We start from the raw sequence: 10,341 nt of genomic DNA, 5'->3' as shown, positions 1-10,341 counted from the left end.
AAAAAAAAAGAAGAAGAAAAAGAAGAAAAAGAAGAAAAAGAGAAAAGAAAAAAAAAGAAAAGAAAAAGAAGAAAAAGAGAAAAAGAAAAGAAAAGAAAAGAAAAGAAAAAGAAGAAAAAGAAGAAAAAAGAGAAGAAAAGAAAAGAAAAGAAAATAAAAGAAAAAAATATAAATAAATAAATAAATAAATAAATTAAAAAAAATGAATGAGAGAGAGAGTTTCTCTCTCTTCTTTCAGTCTGAACCCTTACTTTCTCTCTCTGGAATTGAACTTTCTCTCTCTAGAATTTTCTCTCTCTAGGATGTTTCTCTCTCTTGATGGATTTCTCTCTCTAAAGTTATTCCTCTAGGATTAGCATAGTGAAAAGCTTCATTTTGATGATTTTGATTGAGTTTAGGAAAGAGTCTGATTTTAAGTGAGATTTTGATTTTGAGATTTGTCTAGATTTAATTTTGAATTAAAATTAATGTAAAAATATAATTTTAGATAATAGGCACGGAAGAATCTTCTAGAAGTTAGTCGATCTATTCGTTCAGTGTTCCATGAAAGGTAAGTAATGAATCCTCTTCTCGAGATATTTCATATTTATTCTGAAAATAAATAATTATTCTCTGAAATTATGTATGAATTATGAATTATGCTTTGAAAGAAAAGTACTTTTGAAATATTATGGTACGTCGATTATGCACATGATCAGTGAAAAAAATTATGATATATTATGATACAAAGTGTTTTGATACAGATCAGATTTATGTTCTCAGCCTAACTATGTTTTAGTGGGCCCCGTCAATGGGGATTATACGTTAGTACTCAGTGGACCTTGCCAGTGGAGGTTGTGCGCTGGTGTTTGTGGACCCTGCCAGTGGGGGTTATGCGCTGGTATTCTGTGGACCCTGCCAATGGGGGTTAAACGTTGGTCATAGTCGAGGCTGTTGAGTTACGAGTGTTTTTAATCGAATCGGATTTATGATTATATTATATGTGAATATTTGAAAATATTGGATTTGTATTAAATCAGCATGAAATATATTTTTATGTTTATTTGCAACATTGTTCTTGAAAATTATATAATATTTGAAATATCTAGTTGAGATATTTGTTACTTACTGGGCTGTCTAGCTCATTACTTTTCTTTCTATTTTTCAGATTCAGATAATTAATTACGAGTGTGGGAAGAAATATTGGGACAGAGTTTTTAGAGGCGAGATTTAGCATTGTCAACTTCATTGAACTTAGACCTATTATTTTATTTTTAGTAAAATTTTGTTGGATGTAAGATATTTGATTTAATTACTTGAATTAAAGTTGAATAATAATTATTTGAATTTATTCCGCTGTGATGCATTGATATCGTGATGAGATGCCTTGCATGCTTATGGAGAGAGTTCTTCATAAGTATGCGGCGGTTGCCGCGACCTCCTGTTTGCGATCTCAGGCCGGAGGAGTGACATATGTCCTGACAGGATTGTGAGAAAATGGGACTGGGACGGGCTCGGGATTCTGAAACCCACCATGTAGGGGAGAAGAAAAAAGGGGAAAGAAGGAAAGGGAGGAAAGATAAAGAAAAAAAATAAAAAGAAAGAAGAAGAAAAATGAAAAGAAGAAAGGAAGGGAGAAGAAAAAGAAAGAAAAAGTAAAGAAAAAAAAAGAAAGGTAGAGGAAAAGAAAGAAAAGAAGGAGAAAGAACAAAAAAATGAAAGAAAGAAAAAAGAAGGGAAGAAAGAAGGTGGATATCCATCGGGACGTATAATCAGGACTGCTATCAGAATGAGACGGGATGGAATAATGAGACATCTCATTCCACAGAGAAACAGGGACACCTTTGTCCCACAGGATTTAAAACCTTGTTTGATGATGTTAACCACTGTTCTAGCTCTTCAGTATTCGCCGATGTGTTCATGTATGCTCTTGCCATTTCCAATTTATCAATTCTCCAACTCTATCTGAGTCAATAACAAAACTTTGAGGGGACTTGTTCTGCCGCACGGTCGGCTGAACTCACACAGGACCTTCAAGTAGGCCTGGCAGCATAGGTAGATTTAATCTAACCCAGATCCGGCCAGATTGACTCAAGCTTCAAATCCTGTTCCAGAACCAAATGCAACTGCTATTATATGTAAACGAAGCCCTGAAATGTAGGTTCCAAATGGTTGAAATAAGAAAGACCTGAATACTAGAACTAAATTATAATTAGGTTACAAATGGGTCAAGCCAGACCAGAACTGATTTATTTGCATCCCTGTCTATGGGATTTTACCATGAAACAATATCTAGATATTTATCATTCAATAATCCAAATGTAAACTCAATATTGTATTTACAAAAATAATATTGCCATATTATATCCTTTTGCTTACTAAACAAAAATAATTGCCGGCCCCATGCTTCCATATCTTTTAAGGAAATCAGATGCTTAACTCACCAGATCTGGCATCAATTAAACAGAGAAATTACTCACCGACAACATTACCAACACTAACACCACACAAAGCTGCAGCAGTAATGTTTGCCAGAGTTATTATTATTATTGTGCATCAATAAACAACTAGGTCACTTGGTTCAACACGCCACTAGATAGGCCAATTTCTATCTTTTCAAACAAAAGGACTGAAACAACTCATCCCAGTTGAGTTGTCTATGGTGTCAGGGTTTGGATAACAGCTACAAGTTCACAAGAAGCAAGTTTCAAAGAACTACTCAAGAACAGAAATGCTAATGTTGATGCAAAGATTAAGAAGATTAATGAACTCAGCTACATAATAACCCAAAACAGTGCCTATATGCTAATGAAGAATTAAAAATCATACTTGTAATAGGAAGCAGAAGACTGTGAGAGGTTAAAGAAATCTTCAGAACCTCTGCTTGAATGCGCATATCATCCAACAACAATCAATTCAGCCTCCTATCACTGATATGGTCATACATTAGACCGATACTACTAACAACTAATCATGTATAAGTAACAACTAATCATGTGAAGTGCAGTTGCACTAATGGTGATCACTGAAAAGAAAATAAGAGAAATTTGTTGTCTCCTTCCAATTATAGAGTACATGCAGAATTATGTATTAAACCACAAGAGAATCATTGCTTGAAAATGTCACAGATACAGCATTTTGTACCACCCTTGAAGCAGGGATCTGCTATGACTGGATAACTACCAACTTTGGCTACTCTTCCGCAAAGATTCGCTGCTACCCTGCAGAAGCAGGACCCAAGCCTGCTAAAAGATAGGCCTTTTTTAATTTGTGTTGAGAATACCTAAAAGGGAGACATGTTAGCTTAATAGCTCTTCGAGTCATGCAGTCCCAATAATGTAACAGTGTATGACTCTCTATCATCTTCCAGAGTTATGAATGAGGAAATACAGCCAATAGCGATCAAGATATTAGACCAGTTTAACAAATGGATCAACATATTGTTGCAAATTATCCACATTGCTCCTCAAGAATAACAGTATCAGGAAGTTTGGACAATTAGGCCCTTATAAAAGAAACTACCGCAGTTTGTTCTGAATTGCCATAGAAAAATATGCCAAATCCTGACCGGATCATATGGCTCTCATTATCTTTTCAAGGACTCCAACCTTGTGGTTTGAAAGCAAAAATCTTTATGTAGATAAGCATGAAGCAAAAATGTCCATAAGCTGAGTCCTTGCCATTAAGGATCTTGAACTACTAAGTTATTTGCTTGGCATTGAAGCTTGTCGAACACCACATGGTCTTTAGTTCTCTTCTCTCCCAACACAAATATGTGATTAACTTGCTATACAAAGAACAAACGGCTGATGCAAATTCTGCCTTACTCCTATTTCTAATGGCACCTCTCTCTCTCTCTCCCTCACTCTAAACTTGTTGGCACACAACTTACTGGTGCTACTTAATATTGCCAAATAGTTGGTGCACTTCGACACCTGAGATTAACCAGGTCCATGGTTTCACAAACCACCAAAACAGGACCGTATGACTGATATCATACTACCATGCGGATCCTCTACTGTGCACCGCACCATGCGGTACATAGCGCGCTCCATCCATCGCGCGATGGACGGCTGCACACGGCCGCATGCCATAAGCATGCATTCGCGCACGGCCGTCCATCATGTGATGGACGGTGCGCTATGCACCACATAGTGATGGATGGTGCGCTGTGCACCGCACTGTGCGGTGCATAGTAGAGAACCCGTGCTCATCATACTATTCCGGCATGAGAACTGGCACTAGTATGGGTGCCAAGATGATAAAACCTTATATATCAGTACATGGGTGTACCAGTCTTTATAGGTGTGCATCAGTGAATATCAACGGTACCAGTACCTTACGATACCATTCTAATGGAAAAACAGCCAAGGATTGATACCGATATTTAAAACCTTGATCCAACCTAATTTGGCCCGGCAAGCACTGTTGCCGAACCAATTTAGCTGGAGTCTCTTCTTCATGACTTGGGTGTTCATCTTCATCATCTTTTAATTTTGTAGTGTGGTGATATCAGAGCAACTTATCTAGCTGCTAATCCTGTCTTCCATGGAAAATCTAAGCACGTCGAATTTGTTTCCTTTTTGTTCAAGAAAGAGCTGCTACCAAGCAATTCGATGTTTGCTATATATTTATGGCTGACTAGATTGCTGATATCATGACAACAGATCTTCACCATACTCATTTTTGCAACCTTAGGTACAAGCTATATTACTTTGTAACTGGTTTTTTGTTATGCGATTGCAACTACACTTTGTTAAATTGCTGGATAGTTGTAACCATGAGATAATAACCTCATCCACTGTAACCACTCCTTTTTATACGCATAACCAGCCAAAGGTTTCATAGATGTAACTGAGCTTATTTTCTCTTTCGCTATATTACTTTGTTATTTCACAAGTTGGGCCAACAATCAGATCTCTACCCTTTTTCTTTTTTCACTAAAAATGAAAGAGTACATTCCTAGCATAGCCAAGCAACGAGAGGCATGAAGAAAAAGCAGGCAGCTGCTTGGGACAGTTGGCAAGAAAAAAAGAAAGACAGTAGCAGCTCTGATGGATAGAGTGAAATCAATTCAGTCAGACAAAGGAGAGTAGCAATGACAGTTCTAACGATCATAGATCAGGTGGCTAGGAGAAGTGGAGGATATAACACCACCATTTATGAAACACAGTCAAAAAATCATCTTCGATTCACCGTGAGTCCCATTTTACATATGCCACACAATATAGAGACCAGGCAAAGAGGGGCATGGACAAAAAGCAGGCAGCTGCTTAGCAAACCAGCAAGGATAAGGAAAGGCAATTACAGTCCCGACAGAGAGTGGACTAAATTCATTCACATTCAGAGAGCAGGGAGAGCAACAATGACAATTCTAAAGATCATTAATCTAGTGGCTAGGAAGAGTAGACAATATGAGACCATCAATTATGAGACAACCACAGGATGGTCTTCAATTCATCAACTAGTCCCACTTTACATATGCCACATAGAATAGAGACTGTTGTACAAGCTGATAGAGCGTGCAAATATATGATTGCATATATGGGAGGAGCTCCTCTAGATCATTCAGGAGGATACAATAGAGCAGCAAATGATCTTGCAAGTGGAGTAAGATTCATAGAAGTATTAGATTTTAAGTTGTACGCTGGATCCTAATACTCATGACTCAAAGCAACCGAGAATTGATGATTACATAAATAAGGACCAAAAAAAAAGAAGGAAGGGCAATTACTAACCGATTTCACTATATCCATATTCTAGCATATGCAGTGGCAAATACCTACTTTCAATTGAAGATTAATATGGTACAAAAAGTTGGTCCATGTATTGATCCTCCTATACCCTATAAAATACATAAGAGTAAATGGCCCATATTTGCAACAGCAGGTCATAGATATCAAATCCTAGACTGAGAGTTATAAAAAGGAGTAGAATACTTATGGGGTGATATTAATGTGTGATGGTTGGTCAGACCTACTAGGAGGAGCATTATGAACTTCATAGTCTATTGTGATAGGATGACTATCTTTCATACTTCAATTGATGCTTCAAATAAAATACATGACTCTAATTATATTTTGAGCTTGATGAGGAATATAATTAATGAGATTGGTGAAGAGTATATTATCCAAGTGATCATAGACAATACAGCACATCTACACCAAATCTAAAAAAGATTGCCATTCGGATCTTAGCACAAATTGTCTCATCAAGTGGATGCGAGTATAATTAGAATACATTTGCCCTGATCCACATAAAAATCAGAAACCACCAAACCTTACAAAGATTGAGAAATCTGATTTTTGTCCATTATAGTATGAGGTTGAAGCTCAAGTATATCAACGAGAAGAAAGAGCCCAGGCAAGATGACCCATTCAAGGACTTTGTCCATGATAAGGAGGATCTTAGGCTGAGCTAGGTTGCAGATTAGGAAATATAGGACCTACTGATTTTGGATGAGCTAGGAGATCCTCTTTGACCATGCAAAATGATAGTACATGAGGCAGGGGTACAAGATGTGGATCGATGGATGGCATCTCATTTATCCCCCATTCAATGTGGAATGCAAGATATTGATGGAGATTATGGTAGATCTGGTAGTAGGCAATCTAAGGATTTTAATAAATAATTTGATCATGGAATATTTAGTTCAAGATGTCAAATGAGGATCTACATAGATAGCCATGACTTTGGAATCAATAGTAAAGATAGGGTCAGTCAACATGTAAAGACCAGTCAAGCTCCAAAGGGAGCTTGTGAGTTGTAGTTGAGAAGAGATGTGGGAAGTCCAAATCCAAAGGAAAGACAATAATTGATCTAGTAGAGGTAATTGATAATGTATAGGTTCGAGATAATGATAGTGAGATATCTGAGCCCTCAGATCTCAGATTGCCTAGATCATCTTATGATAATAGTAATGATGATAATGATAGCAAGAGTAATGATGGATTTGATGATCATGATAGTCAGGATGGAGGTGGTGAAGCATATGGGATTAGTCTTTTTATTAAAGAGGCATGTTTCACCCATGTAGCCAGACCTAAATCTAGATATCAGGATAAGGAGTTGCTAGCCTATAGGAAGGAAAGAAGAATTGTTGTAGGACATGGCACACAGACTGTAAATATTTTGGATCATTTTCATGAGTTAAGAATAATTGAGAAATGACAACATTGATCATACCTAGAGTTTATAGCATGAATGGAGCAAGATACTATAAGTAGTAGGTTGGAGTCTAAGCAAGTTAGGTCATCATCATCATCAACCATAATAGAAATCCATTGGAGCATCAGATAGCCAAAGTGTATATTATGGCCCTTCTCTTTCTATGAATAATTCAGATGTATGCTCCAAATGATCATATCCTGAGAAGTATTCTCATACGCAATATCTATCTTTATATGGATACATTTTTGGACCAAAATATGGTATTGCCTCTTATAATTCTAATCAAAGATGGCCAATCTCTTACCCAATGTATTATTAAGAAGGTTATTATAGATAATATCAAACATAAGATAAGCAACAAGGATAGACTTAGTATCAAAATTGACATCATATTTAAGACTCTGATTATGAGCAGGACCCAGATATTTATGAACGTCATAAGTATTTTGCCTAGAATTAGTAGTTAATTTGAAATATTTATCTTAAATCGATGAATCCATATTGTGTAACGTTGAAAATGATTTAATGCATAATATTAGCATAGTTATACTTTCATATACAAACGACTAAGCTCAAGTAGTACAGATTGCAGCTTTTTCATCAAATTCAATATTTTTGCTTTATCAAGTACTCGCACATGCATCAATTATAAGAGATAGTTACTTGGTAATCAAAAAAGAATCTTCAATAACTTGGAAGATCATAATGCATTATAATGTTAGTATTAAATAGAATCAGTCTATTATAAATTTATTACTTTTGAGATTCAAATATATTTAAACAATAAATAAGTAGTAAAACTTTTAAATAAATTCAAAAAAATATATAATACATATATAAGGGCGTCACAAGCGTGTACGAAGATGTTCGATTGGGATGGCCACTAGGATGCAAGGGGCATCCCATTCCGAGCAAAAATCAAGATACCTCCCTCCCAAAAGATTTAAAACTATTGGTGGAAGATAAGTGGATATCATAATGAGTTGTCAAGATTATGACTACTATGGTAAGTATGGCTTCAAAGATTTCAAGATCAGATATCATGACTATTATGGTCAGAATATCATGACTATTATAGTCATAAATATCATAGGTATTATGATAGTGATTATTATAGATTCTAGGGTCAAATTTGTCCTATTGTTAGATACAATTGTTTAGCTTCTATATATGTGTGGATACAATTGTAAAGCTACCATAGTAGCTATTCCATTTTAATCTATTTAAAAAGATGTATTCATGAAATTGATTATGAAAAATACAAACATTATCTTTTACGGCTCTTTTTCCATATAGTATCAGAGCCGGCTAACCTTAGCCATGCTCCACCATAGCCATCGGCTACTCTAAAAAATGTCCAACTACCATCAGCTAGGGCTGGAACATCACCAGCCACCACTGACCAGGGTTAGAAAATCCTCTACTGCCATTGTTCAGACCTGCTACAGGTCTTGCTGCCATCGATAAGCCCTAAAAGAGCCTCCCTTGCCGCCAGCCAGCCACTGTCCAGCCTCTATCGATTGCTATTTTGCTACTGATCATCTCCGATCTATTTTTTTTATTGCAATCAGATCTTGGTTCAGCAATATTTTTTGATCTAAGATGGTGAAGACAGTGAAGACGGGATCAATCGGAGACAAAGGAGACTCCTCATCCGAAGCCACAATAGAGAGGAGTAATACTATCATCGGGATACCTCTCGGGATAGATTATTCTGCTAGATCTGCTCTTCCACTTACCATTCACACAAAACTGAATGGTAATGGTCACAATCGGTCAAGTTGGCTGTGAAAGGTTGGGCCAAGTTTGAATATCTGACGAGTAGTGTCATAGAGTCCATTGAAACTGATCCTAATTTTCAGACTTGGACGATGGAGAAGTAGTGGTTATAGCATGGCTCCTCAATTCCATGGAGCCGACCATTACAAAGACCTATCTATTTCTCTCAATAGCGAAAGAAATCTGGGATGCTATTAAGAAGACATATTCTGATCGAAAAAATTATTCCCAAATCTTCGAGTTGAAGTTCAAGCTATAGCAATCGATACAAGGAGATCGAGATGTTACCATCTACTACAATGAGATGGTAACACTGTGGTAGGAGTTGGACCTATATCGCACAATTAAGTTAAAGGATCCCGAGGAATGTGCAAGGCACAAAAAGGGTGAAGATGCTGATAGGATGTATATGTTCTTGGTTGAACCAGAAATTTGATAAGGCAAAGGAAAAAATCTTGAGTTGGAAGCCACTGCCCTCTATTAGAAAAGTGTTCTCTAAGATCCGACTAGAAGAGAGCCAAAGGAAGGTTATCCTTCATTCATCTTGGTCTTGTGTTACTCCTCGAACTGAAAGTTCAGCCCTTGCAACCCAAAAACCAAAGGCAGAAGGAGAAAATAAAAAGTAGCCATGGTGTGACCATTACAGGAAGCCGGGGCATACTTGGGAGACTTGTTGCCACCTTGATGGCAAGCCTCCTAACCAAAAGAAGAAGCCCAATGGGAGAGCTCTTCAAACTACCACTGGTAATACTCAAGAGCAATTGATCGAATCTGACTCGACCAATTTCATAAAAGAATAACTGGAGCAACTGTATCGATTGTTTAGATCTTCACAATTCTTCACCACTCCTTCTTGTTCTCTAGCCCACCATGGTAACTCAATTGTGTCATTCAATACCTCCCTTGATTTTCAGAATCTGTGGATTATTGATTCTGGGGCAACAGATCATATGACTAGTTGCTCTCAATTATTTTAATTTCATAGTCCCTGTGCAGGCAATAAAAAAATCAAAGTTGCTGATGGATCTTTTTCGATAATTGTTGGGAAGGGTTCGATCATAGTCTCACCTACACTAACCTTCCATAATATCCTTTATGTTCTCAAATTATCCTGTAATTTATTGTCCATCAATAAACTTATCTATGATCTGAATTGTCATGCTAATTTTCACTATTCTCACTATGAATTTCAGGATCTGGCAATAGGGAGGATGATTGGTACCGCTAGAGAAAGAGGAGGACTTTATTTCCTTAAAGATAGATCATGATATGGTAGACTTGTTCAGGGTAGCTGTTTAGAGTCTATTTTTTTTCTACTAATCATGAAATAATGTTGTGGTACTATAGATTAGGCCATTCAAGTTTTTACTATTTAAAATATTTATACCCAAATTTACTTTTGAACAAAGATCC

Source organism: Elaeis guineensis, chromosome 4 (assembly GCF_000442705.2).
Source record: "Elaeis guineensis isolate ETL-2024a chromosome 4, EG11, whole genome shotgun sequence".
In the NCBI taxonomy this organism is placed as follows: domain Eukaryota; kingdom Viridiplantae; phylum Streptophyta; class Magnoliopsida; order Arecales; family Arecaceae; genus Elaeis; species Elaeis guineensis.
The sequence above is the reverse complement of the archived record's forward strand: the minus strand, read 5'-3'. Positions refer to the sequence as shown.